This window comes from Rana temporaria, chromosome 1, assembly GCF_905171775.1.
Source record: "Rana temporaria chromosome 1, aRanTem1.1, whole genome shotgun sequence".
Classification (NCBI taxonomy): Eukaryota; Metazoa; Chordata; class Amphibia; order Anura; family Ranidae; genus Rana; species Rana temporaria.
In genome coordinates, this window is record NC_053489.1 from 223,828,368 (window position 1) to 223,854,213 (window position 25,846).

The window sequence follows — 25,846 nt, forward strand, 5'->3', positions numbered from 1 at the left end:
TTTTTTTTCCCCCGACGCAACTTTAAGCCGTCGCGATCCTCAAAACTCGGCGTAACGTAACTTCGCGCATGCGCAGTACGGCCGACGCGCATGCGCAGTACGGCCGGCGCGGGAGCGCGCCTCATTTAAATGGGACTCGCCCCATTTGAATAGGAACGCCTTGCGCCGGCGGAATTTTAGTTACACAGCCTGAAATTTCTAGATAAGTGCTTTGTGGATCAGGCACTTAGGTAGAAACTTTAAGCCAGTGTAACTTAAATTGGATTTTTTAAGTTACGTCAGGTTTTTGTGGATCTGGCCCAATATACCTAGTGGTTAGGTTATATGAAACAAACTATTGGTAGAACATATCGTGAAAAAGACACAGCCTTCCTGAGAGGCAATCAACCAGAAAAAAAGAAAAAAATTCAAAATTGAAAACTTGAAAACTTGAAAACTTGGTCCAGTTAGTAATGGTGAGTTACAACTGCAATCCGCCAGTGAAAAATAGCATAGGCATGAAAAATTCGCTATGGAAGTATTTCACAGAGATCATAGCAAGGGTGGATCCTGAGACAAAACGTGCAGTAAGAGATGAAGCCAGACAAAGAAATAAGAATCAAGCATAAAAAGAAAAAAAAAAAAGGGGAAAAAATAAAGAAAAAGCCTGAGGCTCGGGTCAATTTGTTGTCCGCCGCTAGATGGCAGTATTCAGACACTAGGTTTGGCATATCTATTCGAATGTTCCTAGCGAGTAATAGATGATCACCAATTAGTCACATTGGCATGGGCCAAATAGGGTTTCTGCTAACCTAAAGAAAGGGAAAAAAAGGTTGTAAAGTCAGACCCCAGAACTTAAGTCTTCTTTCCATCTTCTCCTGCACAGTTCTTATACAGCCTAATGTTCGGCTCATCAGTGGTTATCTCAGGTTGTATGTCATCGGGAATAAATCTCATATGCTATAATCCCATTTTACACTTGCTTTTTCCTTCTCTGTTTTTTTTTTCTTTCTCCCCCTTGTTTTGGTGGTTAAGTCAATCTGACAGCAGTTATTCATAAGCACGGCTCCTTGCAGGGGTGGAACGGGGAGCAGGCGTCCCAGCTTGGGAGTTTCCTCCACGGCCATGTTTCTGTTTTTTAGCACTTTGTTTGTCGGGTGTAGAGAAGGGCGATTCAGGAGGACTCCTAGTGAGGGGTGGTAGGGTATACTCCTGATACCAATCGGGTAGATCCATGAGATCAAGGTGTAGAGCCTCACAAAAGTACGGCAGGTCTGCTGGTGAGCGGAGAATATGTTGTTTGCCAGAGACAGTGACTACAAGAGCAAAGGGGAATCGCCATGTATATTTTATTTCCCTCTCCCTTAAGTGCTCCAACAGGGGGCGCAGCGCTCTCCGATTTTTTAGTGTTATTTGGGATAAGTCCTGGTATAGCATAATGTTGGCACCATTAAATGCAATGTGGTAATTTCTGCGTGCTTTTCTCATTATATCTTCCTTAGGTTGGAAGCTCTGTAGGCAACAAACAATGTCTCTTGGCGGCGCATCGTCAGGTCCTCTGGCTCTGAGAGCTCTGTGAGCTCTGACAAATTCTATGTCAGTGTCCTCCTGTCTTTCCAGTAAAGAATTAAATACCCGTTGTAGTGCAGGGACGATTTGGTCATTTTACACCGATTCCGGTATCCCCCTCACCCTTATGTTACACCTGCGCCCACGGTTGTCCAGGTCCTCTAAATGCCGGTTCATTTCAATAAAATGGGCCGCATAAGTGTCTGCTACTCTTTCTAGCCTGTGTATGGCCTTGTCCCTCTGTTTCCCTTTTGTCTCGGCTGCCTCCATCTTGTCAGTCAGGACAAGGATGTTGGATTTTAGGTCTGTAATCGCCGCCGAAAAGGTGGCTTTGATGTCTGCTGCTATTACAGACATGTCAGCAACAGTCAGGGGCTTTCCAGAGCGGGAGCGGCTCCTACCTGAGTCCTCAGCGTTGTACTGTGAGTCCTCGCTGAAGTCTTCATCCTCATGCTGGGGCCGCGCCATCTTGAGAGGAGCCACGTTGCTTCGTGAGGCAGAGGCGGATTTGAACAGATCCGGGATGCTCCTGGATGAGGATGCGGTCGAATTGCTGCGTGTTCTGGTGTGCGGGGACTGGTAACTCAGCTTGCCCATTTCTGGAGACCAAGTAGCAGATGAAAAGGCTTTCGGCTGTGTCCTTAGCACGGAGCTCCTTTAGTGTGCATCCATCCTGTTCGCTGTCCAGGCCACGCCCCGATCTAAGGGAAATCTATGCGTAACTGATTCTATGAATCAGGCGCCTAGATACAACGGCGCAACTCAGAGATACAACGGCATATCTGTAGATACGCCGTTGTATCTACACTGAGAATCCGGGTCTTAGTGTGCTATAGTGTGCTATATTGATTCTATTGTAAGTGTAGAATAACAGTTTAGTGTGAATCTAGCTATAGTTCAGTGTGAGTATAGTGCGACCATTCATCTTTACATTAGTGTGAATGTAGCGATAGTTCAACCAGTGTGAGTGTAGTGACCGTTTAACACAGTATATTTCATTGCAAAACTGCAAGTTTACTGCCATATATTTCAGTACATTAATGTAAGTTTAACACCTTATATTTATTTCAGTGCGTTACGTGCCATTTAACGCAGTACAGTTTTGTGCGTTACTGCAAGCTTAATGTAGTACAGTTCAGTGCTTTACTGCAAGTTTAACGCTGTATCTTTCAGTGCATTATCTTCCATTTAACACAGTACAGTTCAGTGCATTACTGCAAGTTTAACACCGTATATTTCAGTGCGTTACATGCTGTTTAACGCAGTATAGTTCAGTGCATTAGTGCATGTTTAATGCAGTATATTTCAGTGCGTTATCTACCGTTTAACACTGCATAGTTCAGTGTGTTACTGAAAGTTTAACTCTGTTTATTTCAGTGCATTAACCTCTGTTTAACAAAGTACATTTCTGTGCGTTAGTGCATGTTTGATGAGGTATATTACAGTGCATCAGTACACTTTACTGCAGTATAATATAGTGTATTAATGCAGTGTGTCTGTGTAGCAGTGAGTACTCAGTGAGTTAAAGTGCACCAAACACAAATTTCCATTGATTAAAGTTATTCCATGTACACATTTCTACATCTATATTACATTGTGTTAATAAGCCCACCATCATGTCTGGGAGGACAACAAGGAGAGGCAGACATTCCCATGACACTGTAAGGGGTCCAGCAGCGTATATGTCCATAGGCAAAGGTTGATCTGTTTAGTGAAGTTCCTTCCTCATCCTCTGTCACCCAAGCAGAGACTGGTGCACAGTCCACTGCAGCTGCCAGAGTGACAAAACCTGCTTCCTTGTCCACAGCTATTCCTGCCATAGGCCCTACATCAGGCATGGAGGAGTCAGCTGAGCTTTTTGAACACAGCGTCAGCCACTTTCCCCTTGACGATGCACAGACATTACTTGATTCAGATGTTGGTTCTGAGCCCACAGAGAGGGGAGAACACTGGTACACATATTGACAGTAAGGATGAGCCGAACACCCCCCTGTTCGGTTTGCATCAGAACTTGCGAACACACCAAATGTTCGTGGAATTTTTTCTACGGTGTCTGTGTGTTTTTTTTAACTATTTACACTTCCTTCGTGAAATGGTAGAGGTACAGTGTACCCCATTACCAATCCACATAGGGGGGGCAGGATCTGGGGGTCCCCTTTGTTAAAGGGGTCTTCCAGATTCTGATAAGCCCCCCGCCCGCAGACCCCCACAACCACCGGGCAAGGGTTGTGGGGATGAGGCCATTTTCCCCATCAACATGGGGACATCCTCCCCATGTTAAGGGCATGTGGCCTGGTGCGGTTCAGGAGAGGGGGGGCCGCACTCTGTCCCCCCTCTTTTCTGCGGCCAGCCAGGTTAACGTGCTTGGATAAGGGTCTGGTGTGGATTTTTGGGGGAGCTCCACGCCATTGTTTTTTAAATTTGGGGTAGAGTTCCCCTTAAAATCCACACCAGACCTGAAGGGTCTGGTATGGATATTTGGGGGGAACCCCACGTCATTTTTTTTTTAAATTGACGGTGGGGTTCCCCTTAATATCCATATCAGACCTGAAGGGCCTGTTAATGGAATTTGGGGGGACCCCCACGCTTTTATTTTCTTATTTTTTATGAATGAATCATCTCTGAATTGCCAGAGCCGACAATTCATTAGAGCCGCAAAGCCGGTTTTAAATGCCTTTTTTTCTTTCAGAAATGACACTTTGTGCAGGGACAGTTCTATGTACGGGAAGCATGCGCTTTTTCACATGCTGACTTTACCCCCCCCCCCCCTAGGTACAAAATTTAAAGTAATATTACACTTTTATTGTTTCACTTTTAGCATTATTAAATTCACTGCTCCTGAAAAAACGGCCGTTTTAAAAAACAAAATTTGCATTGATACATGTTTCCTGGGACAGGACCCAGGTCCCCAAACACTTTTTAGGACAATAACTTGCATATTAGCCTTTACAATTAACACTTTAGATTTCTCCCATAGACTTTAACAGGGTGTTCCGCGGCTTTTCGAATTTGCCGCGAACACCCCTAATTGTTCGTTGTTCGAACAGGCGAACAGGCAATGTTCGAGTCGAACATGAGTTCGACTCGAACTCGAAGCTCATCCCTAATTGACAGTCATGTTCCCCAGCCGCAGCATATTGCCAAGTTGTCTCCAGTGGTAATGAGGATGGAGGAGATGATGGTGTTAAGGTCACTGATGTGACTTGGGTGCCAGATAGAGCAGAGGAGGAAAGTGAGGGTGAGACACAATATTGATGAGGCAGCCATTGTGGAAGAGTAGAGAGCAGCCGCCCTATTCCATCACATTGTGGAGCTGTTATCTCCCATCCCACTTTTCACAGCTTAGCTGTCTGAGCTTTTTTTAGCACATGTGCAGCTGATCGCACTGTTGCAATTTGCAAACTTTGTCTCAAGCACATCAAGCCTGACAAAAATACCAACCATTAGGGTACCACATGCTTGACAAGGCATTTAACCTTCTACCAATCAGTCCATTGGCAAGAGCACCAGGAAGCCACACAAAAGGGCTGCAAATCTGTTCCTCCTCTTTACTCACCTCAGTCTGCCCCCGCTATACCTCACAACCTCTCAGAAGGCTCCACTGACAGAGATGATGGTATAGCACAGGGTTTCCCAGGTCCTTGCAGCACATCTGCCAGAAGCACACCACCAGCTGTAGACTATAGCTGGCAAATTTCTCTGACCCATTCTGCAGCGGAAAAAAAAATCCAGTCACTGCCACACACATGCCCAGCCTTTCCATCTGGTGGACTCTGCTCCCTTCTGTGAATTTGCAGAATGTACTGTACCAAAAAGTTGTGTAGTGAGACAAAAGGCAGTTTTTAACAATTCCTTTATTAAAAATATCTTCTTCCCTGCTTTATCTCCTGGTCTTCTCCTTCTTTCTTCCGTCTTTCTCTGGCTTCTTCTTCCCCCACTTCTTCTTCCAGTCTTCTTCTTCCTCCACTCCCGCAACCGAGCCAATGAATGTGAAGAAAAGTCCCTCCTCCGACGCTGTGGCCAGACGATCTGTCCTCTTCCATAGCTCACATTTCATTTATAACTATGGGGGTTAGCCACCAGATGTCATCCCCTTGTGACATCACAGATCCATCATCCCCCGGGTGTTGAAGTCACATGGCGCAGGGTCTCGGAATGACATCATCGGCCCCATCGCAGCATCAGGGGAGTTTTTTTTTAAATCTTCAGCAGGAGCGACGGTGGTGAAAGAAGAACCGAGGAAATGGGGAAAGAAGAAGCTGGAGGAAGAAGGAGAAGAGTGGAGGAAGACCAGAGGAAGATCAAAGGAAGAAGGAGAAGAAGTGGGGAAGAAGAAGACATTTTTAATAAAGGCATTGTCAAAAACCGGCTATTGTCTTTTGACACATTACACTACTTTTTTGGTAAATGGGTAGAAGTACAACGTACCTGATTCCCATTCACATGGGGGGGGTGGGATCTGGGGGTCCCCTTGTTAAAGGTGGCTTCCAGATTCTGATAAGCACCCCACCCGCAGACCCCCTACAACCAATGGCCAGGGATGTCGGGAAGAGGCTCTTGTGCCCATCAACATGGTGACAAGATGCTTTAGGGGGACCCATGTTGAGGGCATGTGGCCTGGTATGGTTCAGGAAGGGGAGCGCTCGCTTGCCCTTCATTCTGTCCTCCAGGCTGTATGCTCGGATAAGGGTCTGGTATGGATTTTAAGGGGGAAACCTACGTCACATTTTTTTCGAGCACACAACCTGGCAGGCTACAGGAAAAGAGGGGGGATATGAGAGCGCCCCCCCCCCCTGTACCATACCAGGCCACATGTCCTCAACATAGGGAGGATGCTTTGGGGTCCAAAGCACCATGTCCCCATGTTGATGGGGACAAGGGCCTCATCCCCACAACCTTGTGAATTGGTACCGGGGTACATTGTACCCTTACCATATCACAAAAAAGTCCTCTATTTAAAAAAAAATGCAGACAAAGGAAACCCTGTTATGTCAGAGGGGGCGAGGTCACCTGTACATGTCACTGGGTAATCCCACATCATTTCCTTGTTGCATCAGAGCTATTTAAGAGCTGTCATGGTGGGTGTAGCATAATTCGGTGGGCGCCTCCCATGGAGGCAGATCTTGTTGCTGTTTTTTTTTTCCGTATCCTCCGCTCGAGAATGGATTTTTTTTTATTTTAAATAAAGGAATTGTTCCAAGCTGACTACTGTGTTTTTTAAAATTTTTGACACTTTTTTTGTGAAATGGTAGGGGTACAATGTACCCTGTTACCAATTCACATGGTGGGCTGGGATCTAGGGGTCCCCTTTGTTAAAGGGGGCTTTCAGATTCCGATAAGCCCCCCGCCCGCAGACCCCCACGACCACCAGGCAAGGGTTGTGGGGATGAGGCCCTTGTCCCCATGTGGCATGTGGCCTGGTAGGGTTCAGGAGGGGGGTGCTCTCTCTCCCCACCTTTTTTCCTGTGGCCTGCCAGGTTGCCAGGTTGCGTGCTCAGATAAGGGTCTGGTAATGGATTTTTGGGGAGAACCCCATGCCATTTTTTTTTCATTTTGGCGCGGGGTTCCCCTTAAAATCTTTACCAGACCTGAAGGGTTTGGTATAGATTTTGAGGGGGCACCTACACCATTTAAAAAAAAAAAATTGGCGCATGGTTCCCCTTAATATCCATACCAGACCTGAAGGGCCTGGTATGGAATTTGGGGGGACCCCATGCAATTTTTTTTACATTTTGGTTCAGGGTTCCCCTTAATAGTCATACCAGACCCAAAGGTAATAGATTGGGGGGAACCCATGCCGTTTTTTTCAATGACTTTTATCTATATTGCCGGGACTCGACAATTCATTATAGCCGCAAGTAATTTTGTGCAGAGACTGTTCTAAACATGGGAACAATGTGCAACTTTACAGGCATACTATAGACACCCACCAGATACAAAATGTATAGGAATATTTCACTTTTATTGTTTCACTTTAAGCATTATTAAAATCACTGCTCCCAAAAAAAACTGCAGTTTTTAAAACTTTTTTTTTGCATTGATATATGTCATATGGGGGAAGGACCCAGGACCCGAAAAAATGTTATGACAATAATTTGCATATTAACCTTTAAAATTAGCACTTTTGATTTTCCACGTTCGTGTCCCATAGACTTTAACGGTGTTTGCATGTTCGAACACATTTTTTGCCTGTTCGCATGTTCTGCTGCAAACCAAAATGGGGGGGTGTTTGGCACATCCCTATTAATAAAAGCAGATGGCCCTATTTATTCCATAAAAGTAAACTTTGATAGATAAACCCAAGTGATATACTTTACATTAGGGATAGTGTTATTTAATTCTCATACATCTAGTGCAGGTGTCGGCAACCCGCGGCTCCGGAGCCGCATGCGGCTCTTTTGAACCTTTGCCGCGGCTCCGGGGCACCTTTTGAGGGTAACAAGTAATCTACCTGATTACTCTTACCCTCGCGGTAACGCCGTTCCCATTACTTGGGCGGCATTACCGCAATTACATCTACCGCGCGGCGTGCGGGGGGGCAGGGGGGTCATGTGGCCAAAGGCCTGAGCAGGCCTGTGATTCGGTCATGGCGCGTCATGTGACTGGCCACAGAGCTGGCCTGTCTGTGTTCGCAGCCCAGGTGGTGCTGGCGCATGCACGTGCCTGGAGTCTCCCGCCCGCCTGTCACAAAGAGAGCTCCCCGTTCAGCCACCGACATCTCCCCCGCGGAGGCTCCGCTCCGGATCAAAAGACTCAGCTGAGCTCATGAGCACCAACCGTGGCCCCAGTGCGAAGAGAGAGAGAGACGAGACGACACAGACAGCAGTAAGAGCAGCGCAGGTGAGGACCGGCATGTGTTTGGAAGTGTCTGGAACTGGGGGGGGAGCGGCCTAGTCTAGGGCTGGGGGCTGGGGCCGGGCTGGGCATGTGGAGGTGGAATCTTATTATCTGATATTGTACAGACAGTATTGCATTTGCTGGGCATGTGGAGGTGGAATCTTATTATCTGATATTGTACAGACAGTATTGCATTTGCTGGGCATGTGGAGGTGGAATCTTATCCGATATTGTACAGTATTGCATTTGCTGGGCATGTGGAGGTGGAATCTTATCTGATATTGTACATTGCATTTGCTGGGCATGTGGAGGTGGAATCTTATCTGATATTGACAATATCAGATAAGATTCCACCTCCACATGCCCAGCAAATGAAATACAGTACAATATCATATATTGTACAGTATTGCATTTGCTGGGCATGTGGAGGTGGAATGTTATCCAATATTGTACAGTATTGCATTTGCTGGGCATGTGGAGGTGGAATCTTATCCGATATTGTACAGTATTGCATTTGCTGGGCATGTGGAGAAGGAATCTTATCTGATATTGTACAGTGTCGCAATGGTTTTGCGGCTCCCAGTTTTTTTTTCCTTCGGAAACGGGTCCAAGTGGCTCTTTATGTCTTAAAGGTTGCAGACCCCTGATCTAGTGCAAGCATACATAAAACCAGGAATATTTGCAATATCATGTTGTATGTTATAGTAGTCAAAGTACTGTGGACATAAAGCTTGGAGAATTTTATTTTTTTATATATTTATAAAACTGGAGTGAGATCTTTATTGTACTCACTGATAAAAGTACATTTCCTGATTACTGTACTGCAGAATACCAGCCACATTTTAAGAGTAGAGCATCCACAATGATCTTATATTTTCTCCCCTCAGTGTGTTGAAGCAGGGAATAGTGACAGGGACAAGTGACAGCTCTCTAATTATACCCTTACTGCCACTGCTGTTCTTGTTTGGATGTGTTGCTCATTTTCCTCTGCTCCTCTCACTGAATAATGCATGGTCCTCTATCAGTATTCATGCAATAACACTGGAAACTGCCAGCCTAACTAGCTGATAACTGATTCAGTTTGTAACAAGTGCCTTTGGGATTTGCAAGGAATAGTAGCCAAGAACAGATGTACTGTAATAGTTCCTGTGGACATCAAAGAATTCCATAGGATGCTGCAAGCAAAAAATCAATTATGGCTGCCCGTATGTTTCAGATATTAGTTTACCTCATTTATTGTGTCACTGCTGTCCTGCTTCTTGTCTGAAAATCAGATCAAGTACCTAGTCTCCGGCTATCTCTATAATACAATCACCTTTCTTTACTTTCTTTTTAGATTACAAGCTTATATTGCAAGTTTAAATCTACCATTGCTTAAAATTTGAGAGTAGACCCATGATGTATTTAAATTATAAATCATGCTTGAAAGCTTTCATATCCATTTTTATTTTTTATTTGTAATTTTTTGTATTGTATGGCAGTTTTTCTTTGAATGGATTTTAAGAGTATGGGTCTTCTACATGCAACTTTATATTAAAATAAATTTATAGCAGTTTTAAATAATGTCTACCTGAATATTAAAGTGGATGTAAACCCTTACAATCCACTTTTTTCTACAGGTAAGCCTATAATAAGGCTTAACCAGAAGCTACCCCGGATATCTCCTAAACCTGCACGGTTTAGGAGATTTCCCCTATATCAGCATGTGCCTATGTCCTCGTTTGTGCCGCTGCTTCAGCTAGTGTTTTTTTGTTAAATCCGGGATATTTAATTAATTAACTTTTCTTAATTTTAGAACTTTTCGGTTCTTTTTATTTTGCCCAAGATTTTTCTGTTTGTGGTCACAGCTATTTAAGAAAGATTTACAACTTTGTTGGTGTCACAAGGTTTATGTGCCGGTTAGGATATTTATGCCCTCCTACATACTATATACATGTGCCCAACACATAGGATTGAAACAGAGTTACGACCTTTTTTTTCGGCCCCGGATTTTTGCTCCTAGCATGCGCTATTGGCCCATTAACAGTCTAATTTACGGCCATTGGCTAATCAAAAGCCCAATTTACGGACATATATAGGTGTAATTTCTTGTTCCTTTTTCTATTTCATCCTGTCCTATCTTTTCACCATGTTTTATTAACTTATTCATTTGTTTGGTGACAAATATGTCTGGGAATTGTATGAGTAAATAATACATGATATAAAATACAAGGTTTCGAAAATAAAATAAAAAATAAAAAGCATTAGGCTTTTTTCTACATTCACTATTATGTTCCTTCAATTATGGAGGTATACGTATACACATATATATAGTTAATGTGGTAGGTTTACCTACCCTCTCTTTTTCCACTATGCATGTATTGCGGTTTGTGTTGTGCTTATTTCACAACACTACATATTTTAGTTTATTTTTATTTATTCACTTTTTCACATGACACTACTAATCATATATGCTTTTCACTATATAATTTGTTCATATTATCATTCACTATATAATTTGTGTTCTTTCCCCATTCTTTTCTTGTTGCACTTTTCAGACTATTCAGGTTTAATTACCACTATATGTGCCATTGGCTATGGCTACATATTTTAATCACAGTAGATGTATACACATGATATTCACTTAAATTGGATACATATTGTTGTTTTTCACATAATGGCATCTTACATTTAATAAGTAGTGGGGAAACCCCTACCTGTATTCACAAACCATATTTCTTTTCAAACTTACTTTATGTATGTATTTCATTATTTTTGTGGTTGCCTGTATTATTTATATGTAACATATATGTATTTTTGCATTGTGTTTTTATCATTGATAACCTTAGTCTATTTCTTTTGATACATTTTGATCACCTGCGACCTGTTCTATAAAATAGGTCTTCATGACCTCCACTATAGCAGGTTTTTATTAGTCTTGGATTGGATTGCTTTGGCAGTCCTTAATTGCATTTTCAATTTCACCTGTTTTTGATCACATGTCTGGATAGGATTGATATATGTATTAGAGGTTAATTTTATGAAAAATCAGCTATGAGTAAACACTAAAGTTAGTGTGAAACGCGTCAGCTGTCCTAGGTTCCATTGCTGTGACTTGTAGTGCCTGTTTCTATTTTTTTACATTAAAGTTACGTTGGATTGTAGTGCGGCTGTCGATCTATTACCCCTTTCACACTGAAGCGTTTTTACAGCGTTTAAGCATTAAAAATAGCACTATTAAAACACTCATAAAACGCTCTTCATGCATCTCAATGGACCCTTTCACACTGAGTCCTGCAAGCAGCATCTTTGGAGCAGCTTTTGGGCGCTGAAAAAAACGCTCCAAAAATTCCTCTCTCCATTGAAATGAATTGAAAGTGCTGTAAAAACGCCTTACCCTTTCATACTGAGGCACTGCAAAAACGCCTTAAAACATTAGGGTCTTATCGGTGCTTTACCAGCACATTGGGAATGCAGATGAGGCTTTGCTCGAACAACGCTTGAAAAATGCTCGGATAACGCTCGAATAACGCTTGAAAAACGCTTGAATAACGCTTGAAAAACGCTTGAATAACGCTCGAAGTGTGAAAGGGGCCTAAGGCTGCTGCTGTTAAATGGACGTTTAGGAGCAGTTGAGAATTTTTTTCAACTGCTCCTGAACTCTCCTAAATGTTATCTTATCAGTACATATACACAGGGTTGTTTACAGTCGTTTCTAGGCAGTTGAGTTTAAAGGCTTTTTGTGGAACTCAAAAAAATGGGTTCAGAAGCTGAGTTTAGAGGCATTTCAAGCGCCAAATGCTTCTAAATGTGGCTACACGCGGTAACTCGCATTTAGCCACGTTTCGTTTACAGCCATTTTTAATTTTTAACTATTTAAAAAAATATATGTAAATGCTTCTAAATGCAAAACACAGCATAACGCGACACGTAAATGCGGCAAAAAATACATTTTAAATGTGAGTTACTATCTGTCAAGTTAAATCGTTCTGGAGAGGTTGTAAAAATATCCCATGTACATGAAGCCAAAGGTGAGTATTTCATAATGAGCTAGTATGCTATGCATACTAGCTCATTATGCCTTTGTCTTGCAGGTTTATTTTCTTTTGTGGGTTTACGACCGCTTAAAAGGCTACATATTAATGTTTATCATGTTTCCTTTAAGACAGCAGGTGGAGCTATAGGCTCCTTTAAACCTTTTCCTGTTATTTGCAGAACTCAATAACACAATTTGAAATTGATATACACAAGTGAATGACTCATAGCAGTTACTCATCCCTGATTGGATTGCTTCAACCTAATAAATGCAGTTTCAAAGCAGGCAGCATCTGCCATCCTTCATTTTTCTGGAAATTGTGTGTTATGTATTTAGAGTTTATTCCTAAAGCAAAGATTGTACATAGATAGTAAAACGTATTAAAATATAAATAAAAAGACCAAAAACCAAGAAAATCTCCTTTTGAGGAGACATTTTAATAGAAAAAGCTCAATTAACACATGTGATGATCTGTGCATGATACATTTATGTGCTGTGGTGTAATGTACATTCACACTTTTCATTTTCTGTGAAAATTGTTTTGTTGTTAACAGGGAGAGTAAACTCCTTTTTAGAGTCAAGTTTATGCTCGATTTTGATTTGAAAGTGCACATCACTATAAATGTATTTTGTAAATAGTTCACAGAGTATAAAGCATTCTGTGATTTTGTGTGGGGGAGGATGTGTGGACAGTATGGCTACTGTGTATGAGAGCCAAAAATCGCCAGTCTCTAGTCACTGTTGGCTACATTGGCTAGAGACTACTACTGTTTTGGGTACAAAGTAGATTTATTTCCTGAAGTGAACAGGTGGATTATCCTGTGTTCTCAGCAATTACTGTTGTCAGTTTTATTGTGATTGCTATTTATCCATGACCTTTCTCTGGACATTCTAGCAGAGTTTTATCAGGAAATGCAGAAAGTCTATATACTGTACTGAAGCTTGTTAGTGAATTCATTTTATATGGAGTTAAGTGCCACTATCTTTTTATTATCATATTTTATGCTACAGTTCTGCATTTTTACCCTGTGGAATCATTGTTCTGTTGTTAACAATGTATGTTTTTGTTGGAATACAGAATTGTATTTTGTGTAACAACTACTGTATTTCAGTATTTAGCAGAGATTTATTTTTCAACCAGTATATGGCAGTGTTTATAAGTTTGTAGCTGCATCTATGGTATGCTCTGTGTCTTTTCTCTGCAATAAAGTTCCTGTTTCCTGTCTGCAGTTAAGAAACAAAGCCCATGCGGACTATGCACTGTCTGTTTTGTCTGGTTAATAATGGCCAATAGCCAAGGAGGAAAAACATTTAAGCATTTAAACTGATTCACACAAGGCACAGTAGCATTGGGCACAAGTTCTGTCATAATAAGGACATTAACTGAGAATTACGTAAGTAAGTAAGTGAGTAAGTAAGTGGAATTAAAATCAGTTCATGTGATTAGACAATGAAATGCACTAGCTGTATAAAAGGAAAAATGAGAAGAGAAGCCTTTTCAAAGCACACTAACAGCAGAGCTAAGAATCCTCTAGACTTTGCAGTCCAATGAAAAAATTGACTATTTCTGTTACACAAAACAAGTAAAGTACCATAGAAACTTGAACAGTATTTGGCTCAAATAAGTAACACATTTAGTGATAACACATAGGTGATTTTCAGAAAGCATGGCATAATACTTCACACTACTGTTCCATACAACCCAAAACAAAACAGATTTGCAAAAAAATAAACCGCACGCTACATCAGAGTGGAAGAACCATGCTGTTTCATGCAGATATGCCAACCACATACTAAGGGAAGGCAATTATGACCACTATCTTGAAAATCAACTTCCAGAAAAGCCAACTGAGAAAACTACATACTGTGGAATGGAAGGACACCAAATTTGAACCTAATCTAAAAAAAAATTAAAGCAAAGCCACGTCCCAAAAGAAAAACTTACAAAATGGGATGCTTGCTCAAAGGAAGGTGTACTTGTGGGGTACAAAGACACAAAGAAGGTAACCATCAGTAGAACTGTAATTGTCAATGAAGCTTCAGTGTGTTCAAAATTTCATGAACTAACGTTAATGCTTCAAACTGAGGGAAGGTCCACATCAGTGCCATATAAAGATAAGCAACAAAGTGACAAAGAAAAATAAATGATTGCAGACAATTCAAATACTATAAAAGAAGAAACAAGGCCACAAGAGGCTTCAATCAGGAAATCTACCAGATGTAATAAAGGCATCCCAGCCAAATGCCTCTCCTATGTTGCTCACATTGAATTAAAACCAGAGCCAGATTCATAGGAAAAGATGCAATGACTTCCAACTCATGAGAAACACAAGCAGATCAGAGTTGCTGATGAAGATTGCAGATGCTTTGACAAAAGCGCTTACAAGAAACAGATTTAAAGAACTGAGATCCAAAATGGGAGCTTTGGATTACAGAATAATATTTTAAGCAACACCTACTGTATATCAGTATTTAGTATATATTTTTCAATCAGTAGATGGCAGTGTTTATAAGTTTGTAGCTGCATCTATGGTATGCTCTGTTTTTACGCTTAATAAAGTTCCTGTATCCTGTTTCCTGTCTGCAGTTAGGCAGCAAAGCCCATGTGGACTGTGTATCGTCGGTTCTGTAGGGTTATATACAGAAATGCTAACAGTTTTCATCACTCTCAATTGAGCCCAGTGATTTCTCTTATATTATTTTCTATTTTGTTCAAATATTCTTAGACTATTTTAGGATCAATTGTTAGGAGATGTTACATTTACCCTGCAAAACACAATAATCTGAAAATAACATTAAAAAACATTTGCAAGGGCTTTGTTTGTTTGAATGCTGAAATGAGAAAGTCTTAAACTATATACATTTACAAATTAATATGCCAGCCACAAACCAGGGCAAGGTGATCTTATAAAGTGTCACCCTACGCCAATCTTTGGAAACATCAACACATACATAAATGCACACATATTATACATACTGTATATATATATATATATATATATATATATATATATATATATATATATATATATATATTTATATATATATATATATATATATATATATATATATATATATATATATATAGTCAGGATCAGAAGGGAATCATTCATTTGCAACACAAGTTATAAACCTAAAGTCTGCTTTATTGGTTGTAAAATACAAAACAAATACAGGCTTTTCCCTTGGCTTCAAAGCAAACAAATGTGTAACAACTCCTTATTCAGCAGAATACACAGTCTTTAAACATAGGGAGATAAGTGCTTAGAGTCAGGATTCACACAGCAAAAATATCACTCTAACTGCCCTAAAATGAACCCCCTCTTAACCCTGTCCCAGGCTGACTTGCCAACAACACATAAGAGAGCCAGACACCAATGTCTCATGCTCACTGGATGTTTAGCCCGATGAATGAGGATCCAGTGTTTGACTGTGGATAGAGGGCTCAGGCATAACTTCTAGATCTTCTGCTGGCAGCCTGTCTTACTCTATGAGAGTGTGACAGCTGCCTTGGCTGGACATGGCTGGACAGTGCATTTAATTGTAATCCTATTTAGGTCAGTATATGCCCAGCAATGAATGCCCAGAACACTGACTGCCAAAACACAAATATTACTAGGTGCACCACCTAGTGAGGTTAGATTGCTTTTCTGAGGCATTAGACAGGTGGTAAGGAGGTTACATATTACCCCTTCACTGCCTGTTTTTACCCCATAAATGCCTCACCACCATGATTGCAGCACAACTCTTTTCACTTGAACTGGCAAAAATGCCCACCAAAGGCAACAGGGTTTACATTATTTCTAGGAAGCAAAGCATCATAGTCATGGCAGGTGCACATTCCCAGTCTGCTGCCTTTGTAGCTTAAGGGAGAGCAGTAGGGGTGTAAAAATGTGGCTCAACCACACATTTTTAATGACCCCCAACTGCAAGTGTAAACAAGTCCTTACAAAGCGGCTTAGGATTCACAATATTCCATCTTTCAGTTTTTGTACAGGGCTTTCTGGTCTGAATTTAGTGGCACTCACAGATTGACAGGAGATAGGAAAGTCTTTAATTAGGCTCTAAGGTGAGAGCAAGTCAAAAGTGAATTTATGCACCAAAGTATAAAATCTACATCATTTATGTGTTTTAAAAATATCTAATATTCCCAAAAAATAACTTCATTTCCACCTAGTTAATACCATCTTTTTACTGGAAGAAGGTTTTCCCCCCCAAAGCTATTGTTTTTGCAAACAGAATGTATACAATTAGCCAGATTCAGGTAGAGTTACGCCGGCGTATCAGTAGATACGCCATCGTAACTCTGAATCTGTGCCGTCGTATATTTAAGTGTATTCTCAAATTGAGATACACTTAAATCTAGCTAAGATACGACCGCCGGCGCCGGCGTATCTTAGCTGTCTATTTAGGCCGGCCGCTAGGGGCGTGTACACTGATTTACGCCTAGAATGCGTAAATCAGCGAGATACGTCTAATCACGAACGTACGCTTGCCCGTCGCAGTAAAGATACACCGTTTACATAAGGCGTTTTCAGGCCTAAAGATATTCCACCAAAAAGATGGTGCAGCCAATGTTAAGTATGGACATCGGAACCGCGTTGAATTTTGAAATTTTTACGTCGTTTGCGTAAGTCATCCGTGAATGGGGCTGGGCGTAATTTACGTCCACGTCGAAACCAATAAGTCTTTGCGGTGTAATTTGGAGCAAGCACACTGGGTTACGTCAACGGACGGCGCATGCGCCGTTCGTTAAAAACGTAATTTATGTGGGGTCATGCTTTATTTACATAAAACACGCCCACCTCTTCACAATTTGAATTAGGCGTGCTTACGTCCGCACATTTACGCTACGCCGCCGTAACTCAGGACGCAAGTGCTTTGTGAATACAGCACTTGCCTCTCTAACTTACGGCGGCGTGGCATATATGAGATATGCTACGCCTGCCTAACGTTAGGCACGTGTATCTGAATCCAGCTAAGAGTTTTATTTCCTCCTGTGCATTACTGAACAATTAAATGTAAGATCTAAATATATAAATATATGCATTACTGTGCAAGAGTTTTGGCAGGTGTGAAAAAATGCTGTATAGTAAGAATTTCTTTAAAAATACTGTATTTATTGGCATATAACACTCACATTTTTACCCTGAAAATAGAGGGTAAACTGGTATATATTTTAATTGTTTATTTTTTATCGATTTATAAAATGCAAAGTGAGTGAACTGAAGAAAAATCTAAATCAAATGAATATTTAGTGTGACTACCCTTTGGCTTCAAACCATCATCAATTCTTACACTTGCACATCTTGTACACTTGCACAAGTCAGGGATTTTGTAGGATTAGAGTCAGATGTATGATATAGACAATTATATCAAGCAGGTGCTAGAGATCATCAACTTAATGCGTAGGTTGAAACACAGTCATTAGCTAAAATAGAAACAGCTGTGTAGGAGACTTAAATCTGAGTGAGGAACAGCCAAACTCAGCTACTAAGGTAAGGTTGTGGACAGTTTAATGTCACAGGTTATACACCATGGAAGGATTGAGCACACAGGGTAAGTATACTGTCAGCAAGGTTTTTCCCAGGCAAAGATTTCAGAGCAGACTTAGGCCTCGTACACACGACCAGTTTCCTCGGCAGAATTCAGCTTCCGACCGAGTTTCTGGCTGAATTCTGCCGAGGAAACTGGTCGTGTGTACACTTTCGGCCGAGGAAGCCGACGAGGAGCTCGACGAGGAAATAGAGAACATGTTCTCTATTTCCTCGTTGTTCTATGGGAGCTCTCGTCCCGCCGAGCTCCTCGGCGGCTTCAGTGCTGAACTGGCCGAGGAACTCGATGTGTTTGGCACGTCGAGTTCCTCGGCCGTGTGTACGAGGCTTGAGGTTTCAAAATGTGCTGTTCAAGCTCCTTTGAAGAAACACATTGAAAACTGTAGATGCAGTGGTCGGCTAAGGAAACTTAATGCAGCAGATAAAAGACACATTGGGCTTACGTCCCATCTACATTGGAAGTTGTCCAGCAGTGCAAACAGGACAGAACTTTTTAAAAGTTCCTTCAAAAACTGTGTGCAAATGTACATTTCAATTGCTGATGTTTTGAAGCAAAAGGTGGTTGCACCAAATATTGCTTTGATTTGGATTTCTCTTCTGTTTATTTCCCTTTTCTTTTTTTTTTGCCTAAAACTTTTTCAAAGTACTTGATTATCCATTGTTAATGCCAATCATATCTACACAGTCATGTACCCATATTTTGGTGTTTACCATACATAGTATTTTCAAACAGCTTTTATTTACTGAAATATTTGAAAGCACCAACTTTCCAAAACAGGACTTTCAGTACACAAGTTTACTCCAGCTAGAGACAGATAACATTTCTTACGGCAGCTAATATTTTTTTATCACCATAAACATTAGTTGGTGTGGTGGGGGGAGTATACAGTAATAATTCCTGTTCATGCTAAACCACAACTCCTCTCACTAAACTATTCTTACATCCTACTTTTGGTGTAAACATGGACAAAACAAAAGGGTGCAAAGGCCTAGTGCATTACCAACAACATTTAAATTCCTAAATTGTGCATACTCACAATAGCCATAGTCGCCGTACTGTACATAAACCCAGGTGACAGGGTGATAATATTGGGAATTAAGATCACACAACTTTGACATCACTCAGACTCGCCAGCTGATTCATTTCAAGGGACAACCCCCTCTTTCTCAGATCAAAGCCTGTCTGTGTATCACGGGGGAGAGAGCCAGCCGGTGGATGGGCAAGAGAGAGAGCCAGTGGGCGGACGAGAGAGATGACATCATCTCTCACCATTTGCCATGCATCCCCTCAGTTTCACTCTCACTGTGCAGCCGCGGGCAGCAGAGAGATTACATAATCTCTCACCGCCCACCTTCACACTGGCTCCCAGCAAGCCAATGCACATGTGCTAAAAAGCTGGGGAGAGAAGTCTCTTTCTCTGCTGTTGCCTGCCACCACATTGCCTTTACATTTAAAAAGTGACAAGCTGCATCTGGTATTTTTGGGTGGCAGGCAAAAGTGGGAAGCTTCAGCTGGCGGCAGGATACTGACAATCCGCATCTGGTGGCAGGCGACATGGCAAGTGACAATCGGCATCTGGTGGCAAGTGGCATGGCAAGTGACAAGCTACGTCTGATGGCAGGCAACGTGGCTTGCGACAAGCTGCATCTGGTGGCAGGCGATGGTGGCAGGTGACACTCTCAGGGATCCCACTGATTCTGCATTATGGTAAGTTGAACTATTTTTTTTTTATTACAATATAATAAAATAAATAATGCACTTCAATCATCCTGACATCATATCAACTATAGTGCCATGATGATTAAAGCGCCAACACCAGCCCTGACAAATTGTTCATGAAAAATCACATCAATCCCCAGACCTTGGCATCATTTTCTTCCATGCAGCTGGTCCGCGGTGCCAAAACGGTTAGGGACCCCTGGTGTAACACATTTTCTCTTAAATAGGAAAATTATCTGCCTTACACTCCTATAAAAGTGGGAGGGGCCAATGCACACACCTCCCAAAAGCCAACCTCCCGAACGCAAGTGGATGCAAGTGCAGTATGACGGCAGTGGTAAAAAAGGCATACCACCTATATTTTGGATGCAAATAGGGGATCAGGACAAGAGTTGGGCCCCTCATTACTGTTGCATTATATGTGCAACTTATCTGCGTCATTAGCTAAAGAAGAAGAAAAAGTCAATGACATTTTTTTTTATGGAAACTTATGTTATTGGTATCAATAAAATTTTAAATTTATAATGACCAATGTGGCATCATTCTCATTGCTATATCACATTTTGTAGAAAAGTAATGGAGCATAATCGCACATCCCCTTCGTAAATTATTTTGATGCAATTTTGACCTGAAGCTTTGTCTTGTAAACTGAAGCTAATTAAGAACTTAATTTTTCTTCATTAGTGACCAAATTCTCGCAAAATGTAGCTACTTTCATTTCTGAGGCTTTTTTCCTTGTTGACCAGTTTAATACTTATCTTATCCATATGTCTCAGATACCTCTCTTGCCAAATGCTTTAAAAGAAAAGACTCTCTTTCCAGAGTACAGTACAGAAAAAAACACCATGTTGGTACAAGTATCCCATGGATTCCATTACTATTCTGTTTGCCAACTAGCCCTAAAAATTTCCAGAATATACTCACAGGATTCGTCCCAAAATACCTCAGTAGAAGTTACCACTAAGCTTGGGTTTGCCAAACTCTCAGTGAAAGACTATTTTCTCCTTTGAAGCTGGGATAATTGAGTTTACCAAACCGGCCATTTTTTTTTCAATGCTATAGTAGTGAATTTGACTAGTACCAGCCTCATAAAATTTACTGTACAGTTTGTACACTAGATTTGGGAGGGGGCAGCACAAGAAGTTGCAGTGCAAATAGCATGCTAATGGGAGGGCAAATCACTGTGCTGTTTCTGCTTTCAGTGTCTGATCACTGGATGGGGAGGGGATCTGTAGGTGAAAGCCATTCTGCAGCAGGAAAAGATCAGGTCCCCTCTCTTGCTGAACAGAGCATTCCAGTTTGCAGTTTATCAGATTTAAATTGTAAAGCTCTCTCCCGCTCTCTCTCTCTCTCTCTCTCTCTCTCCCTCTCCATATATATATATATATATATATATATATATATATGTATACAGTAGTTTCTCTAAGATTTATAACTGTATGTTTCCATTTCTACATATTAATATAATACAACACTTTTGTATCTAAGATAAAACTATTTTAAACCCGTTTAAATTGTGCAAAACAATTCTCTATGCAAGGACTTTTTTTTCATTGATTTTAATTTCAATTTCACATTCTTTTCCGTTTCAGAGCAACTGAATTAATGTAAGACTCTTGTGTGTATTTTACATGCTGCAATAAATATTTGACTGCAGGTGAAATCACATTGTACTTTGAGCTCTTCAAAACTCAAAGGTGTCTTTGTCGCATGAAGAAGGCATCAAGTATCTAAAACAAGATTATATTTCAAGATTCAGAGCATAGAGCCAAGAAACTCCTAAGCTCGGTTAAACTTAATAAGAATGCTGTTCGGGGTTTTAAAGTTTAAATAGACCTTATCTTAACCCATTAACTGGGAAGAGAATCCAATGTTCTTACTGACTAAAGGTTTAAAGAGCCCAAACTCAGAAAATTGAAAATGTCAACTACAATACTGGTCTTGGAGAACATGTTTAAAACTGATTAAAACATTTCTACTTTATAGCAAATAGCAATACAAATCTATTAAATTTGTATAAGTTATAATGGTAGTTGTTTTTAAAGGCAATTGATTTTTAATCATTTTACTTTTAAACGTTCCTAAATAAACATTAAGTATACTTAAAGGTAACGCACTCACTTGAAAGCCTTGCTATTTTAACTGTATTATAGTACTCAGTTTGTGAGTCTGGGTACTTGTCAGCAATTGCTATTGTTTTATTTTTATTAATTATGCATTTGAATTACATATAGTGAATTTGTTTATTAATTGTGCAGGTAACACACAAGGCTGATTTAATAAGGACTCTTTCACACTCCCAGTGGAATAAAGTGCCTTCTGAAGAGCCTCACACATTTGGGTTTGTTTTCAGATGGTGTTATATTGCCTCCTTACTGCCTGATTTAAACCTATAATGCCTTACAACCACACAACAACTTTGTGTAATACACACAGTTATAACCAGTGATAATTTTAACATTAAATTTCTACTTGGTTTTATTCATAGTCTTTTGACTAACATGCCATTTTAGTTTAGGTGTATTTTAGTCATTTGAATTGATTTCAATTTACTCATATTTTAGTCGATTAAAATCTCCAGTATATTTTAGTTGACTAAAATCGAACTGGTTTAGGTAAATTGTAATGCATTATTTAAGCATTTCTCTAGAATTTCCAAACTCATTATATACTCCTGGAGTAAAAATCTAATAACATGTAGTGGTGATGGGGAAGCAAATGGGAGCGAGGGAGTGCACAGGGCAGAGAACTGGTCTGGGGAGGCTGTTATTTTACACAGTGCTAAGCACTGCTACCTTTATTGGGGGGGGGGGGGACACTCACCATGTAGTTTGAAGGGCATTGTCCCAGAGTTCCAAGATAGCAGGTAGACAGAGGTCATCTGCATCTCTCAGCCAATACAGCTTGTCAGGGGGCTAAGGCTTTAACAGACAGGGCTCAGAGGAAAGCATAAATTTAGGTGGGTTAACGTCCCCACCTCACATTTTCAGTTAATTTTTGTTTGTTGGTGAAAATTGTAATTGATTTTGTCATAGTTTTCATTAATTGACTGAAAACTATTTTTATTTTTGTTTAGTTTTCATCACTAAAACATATGCAGCTGACAAAATTATTTTCGTTGTTGAAATTAGCACTGGTTTCAAGGCAGCCCCATTGAATTCAATGGACAAGTTTGACAAGCAGTGCTAATGTCAGTTGTTGCAGTGGATGTAGCAGGTGGGATGCACCTGGCCCATTCATTAACATGACCATTGAATCTCAGCCATGTATGAGAATGGGTTGGGTGAAATGTTTGGATTAACATCCAATAATCAGGTCCAACATTCAGCTCATCCCTAGAACGGGAAATACCGGGCTTTCCCAGTGACGTACGAGGGTGCGTCAGAGGGGGCGGGGTCACATGACGGGTGGGCGCTTCCCCTATATAAGAAATGTCACAGCTCCAGCGCGTCATTCCGCTGGGCTGTGTCCAGCGGAGAGTGGAGCTCGCCTGCTGCACTCTGGACGGATGGATCTTCTCATCGCTGGACCGGACCGCTGATCACCCGTCCGTCGCTGGAGAGATCATCCGTCGCAGGATAGAAGACAACGTTGGAGCAGGGCCCGGGCCGAGAGTGGATTCACATCGCTGGATTATTTTTTTTTTATTAATAAAGGATTTTTTTCTACGGTGTCTGTGTGTTTTTTTTAAACTATTTACACTTCCTTTGTGACATGGTAGAGGTACAGTGTACCCCATTACCAATTCACATTGGGGGGGCCAGGATCTGGGGGTCCCCTTTGTTAAAGGGGTCTTCCAGATTCTGATAAGCCCCCCACCCACAGACCCCCACAACCACCGGGCAAGGGTTGTGGGGATGAGGCCCTTGTTCCCATCAACATGGGGACATCCTCCCCATGTTGAGGGCATGTGGCCTGGTGCGGTTCAGGAGAGGGGGGCCGCACTCTGTCCCCCCCTCTTTTCTGCGGCCGGCCAGGTTAACGTGCTCGGATAAGGGTCTGGTGTGTATTTTTGGGGGAACTCCACTCCATTTTTTTTTATTTGGGGTGGAGTTCCCCTTAAAATCCACACCAGACCTGAAGGGTCTGGTATGGATATTTCGGGGGAAACCCACGTCATTTTTTTTTTAATTGATGGCGGGGTTCCCCTTAATATCCATATCAGACCTGAAGGGCCTGTTAATGGAATTTGGGGGGACCCCCAGCTTTTTTATTTTTTATGAATGAATCATCTCTGTAATTGCCAGAGCCGACAATTCTTTAGAGCCGCAAAGCCGGTTTTAAATGCCTTTTTTCCTTTCAGAAATGACACTTTGTGCAGGGACAGTTCTATGTACGGGAAACATGCGCTTTTTCACATGCTGACTTTACACCCCCCCAGGTACGAAATTTAAAGTAATATTACACTTTTATTGTTTCACTTTTAGCATTATTAAATTCACCGCTCCTGAAAAAACGGACGTTTTTAAAACTTTTTTTTGCATTGATACATGTTTCCTGGGACAGGACCCAGGTCCCCAAACACTTTTTAGGACAATAACTTGCATATTAGCCTTTAAAATTAACACTTTAGATTTCAAATGTTCGAGTCCCATAGACTTTAACGGGGTTCTAAAGTTCACACGAACATTTGGTGTGCTCGCAAGTTCTGATGCGAACCAAACAGGGGGGTGTTCGGCTCATCCTTAGCTGTCACGAACAGCCAAAAGTTTTAGCAGTTGTTGCTGCACTTACCCACAGGAATCATCCAACCCAATCCTAAGAAGTGCTAGGAAAAATAGCCAGAATTCAAATGATTTATTATACTAAACTATAAAACCAAACAGAAAACACTAATGGTCATTTGTAATTATCAGTACTCCATGTATAGTAGACACAGTTTTAGCAAAACAAAATAGGAATCCTTGTTAATGTTAACATTTCTGTAGAATAAGCCACCAATACCTTGCCAATCACAGTGTCTTCAATACTGTATGCTTAAAGGGGTTGTAAAGGTAATTTTTTCCCCCCTAAATAGCTTCCTTTACTTTAGTGCAGTCCTCCTTCACTTACCTCATCCTTCAATTTTGCTTTTAAATGTCCTTATTTCTTCTGAGAAATCCTCACTTCTTGTTCTTCTGTAACTACACACAGTGGCCCGGATTCAGGTAACACTTACGCCGATGTATCTGCAGATACGCTGTGTAAGTGTCAATGTGCGCCGTCGTATCTATGCGCCTAATTCTTAATGCAAGATACGACTGAAATGCGGCTTTGTCCGACCGACATTAAGTTCCCTACGCCATCGTATCTTGGGCGCATATTTACGCTGGCCGCAAGGGGCGCTTCCATTGAATTACGCGTCGAATATGTAAATGACAGAGATACGCCGATTCACGAACGTACTTGTGCCCGTCGCAGTAATATACGCCGTTTACGTAAGGCGTACGTCCGGCGTAAAGTTATTCCACCTATAGGAGGCGCATCCCATGCAAAGGTATGGACGACGGAACAGCCATCGTATTTTACGTTGTTTACGTAGTAGTATGTGAATGGGGCTGGGCGTAAGTTACGTTAACGTTTTAGGCATTGAGCTGTCCTATCTTAGGGAGTATCTTCGACGTGATTCTGAGCATGCGCGCACATGCGCCATTCGTTCGGACCATCATTTGCATGGGGTCACGGTTCATTTAAATGGATCACGTCCACCTACTTTGAATTAGGCGGGCTTACGCAGAATAATTTACGTTACGTTGGCGCAATGTAAGGAGCGAGTGCTTTGTAAATACTGTTCTTGCCTCTCTATGTTACGTCGGCATAGCGCATATGAGATGCGCTACGCTGGCAGAAAGATGCGCGGCTCTACGAGAATCCGGCCCAGTAATGCAAGGCTTTCTCCCTGGTGTGGAGAAAGCTTCTTGAGGGGGGAGGGGGCGAGCAGGAGTGTCAGGACACTCTCTACTTTGCAGATAGAGAAAGGAGCTGTGTGTTAGAGGGCGTCCTGACACTCCTGCTCCCCCCTCAAGAGGCTTTCTCCACACCAGGGAGAAAGCCTTGCATCACTGTGTGTAGTTACAGACAGAAGAACAGGAAGTGAGGATTTCTCAGAAGAAATAAGGAAATTTAAAAGCAAAATCAAAGGATGAGGTAAGTGAAGGAGGACTGCACTAAGGTAAAGGAAGCTATTTAGGG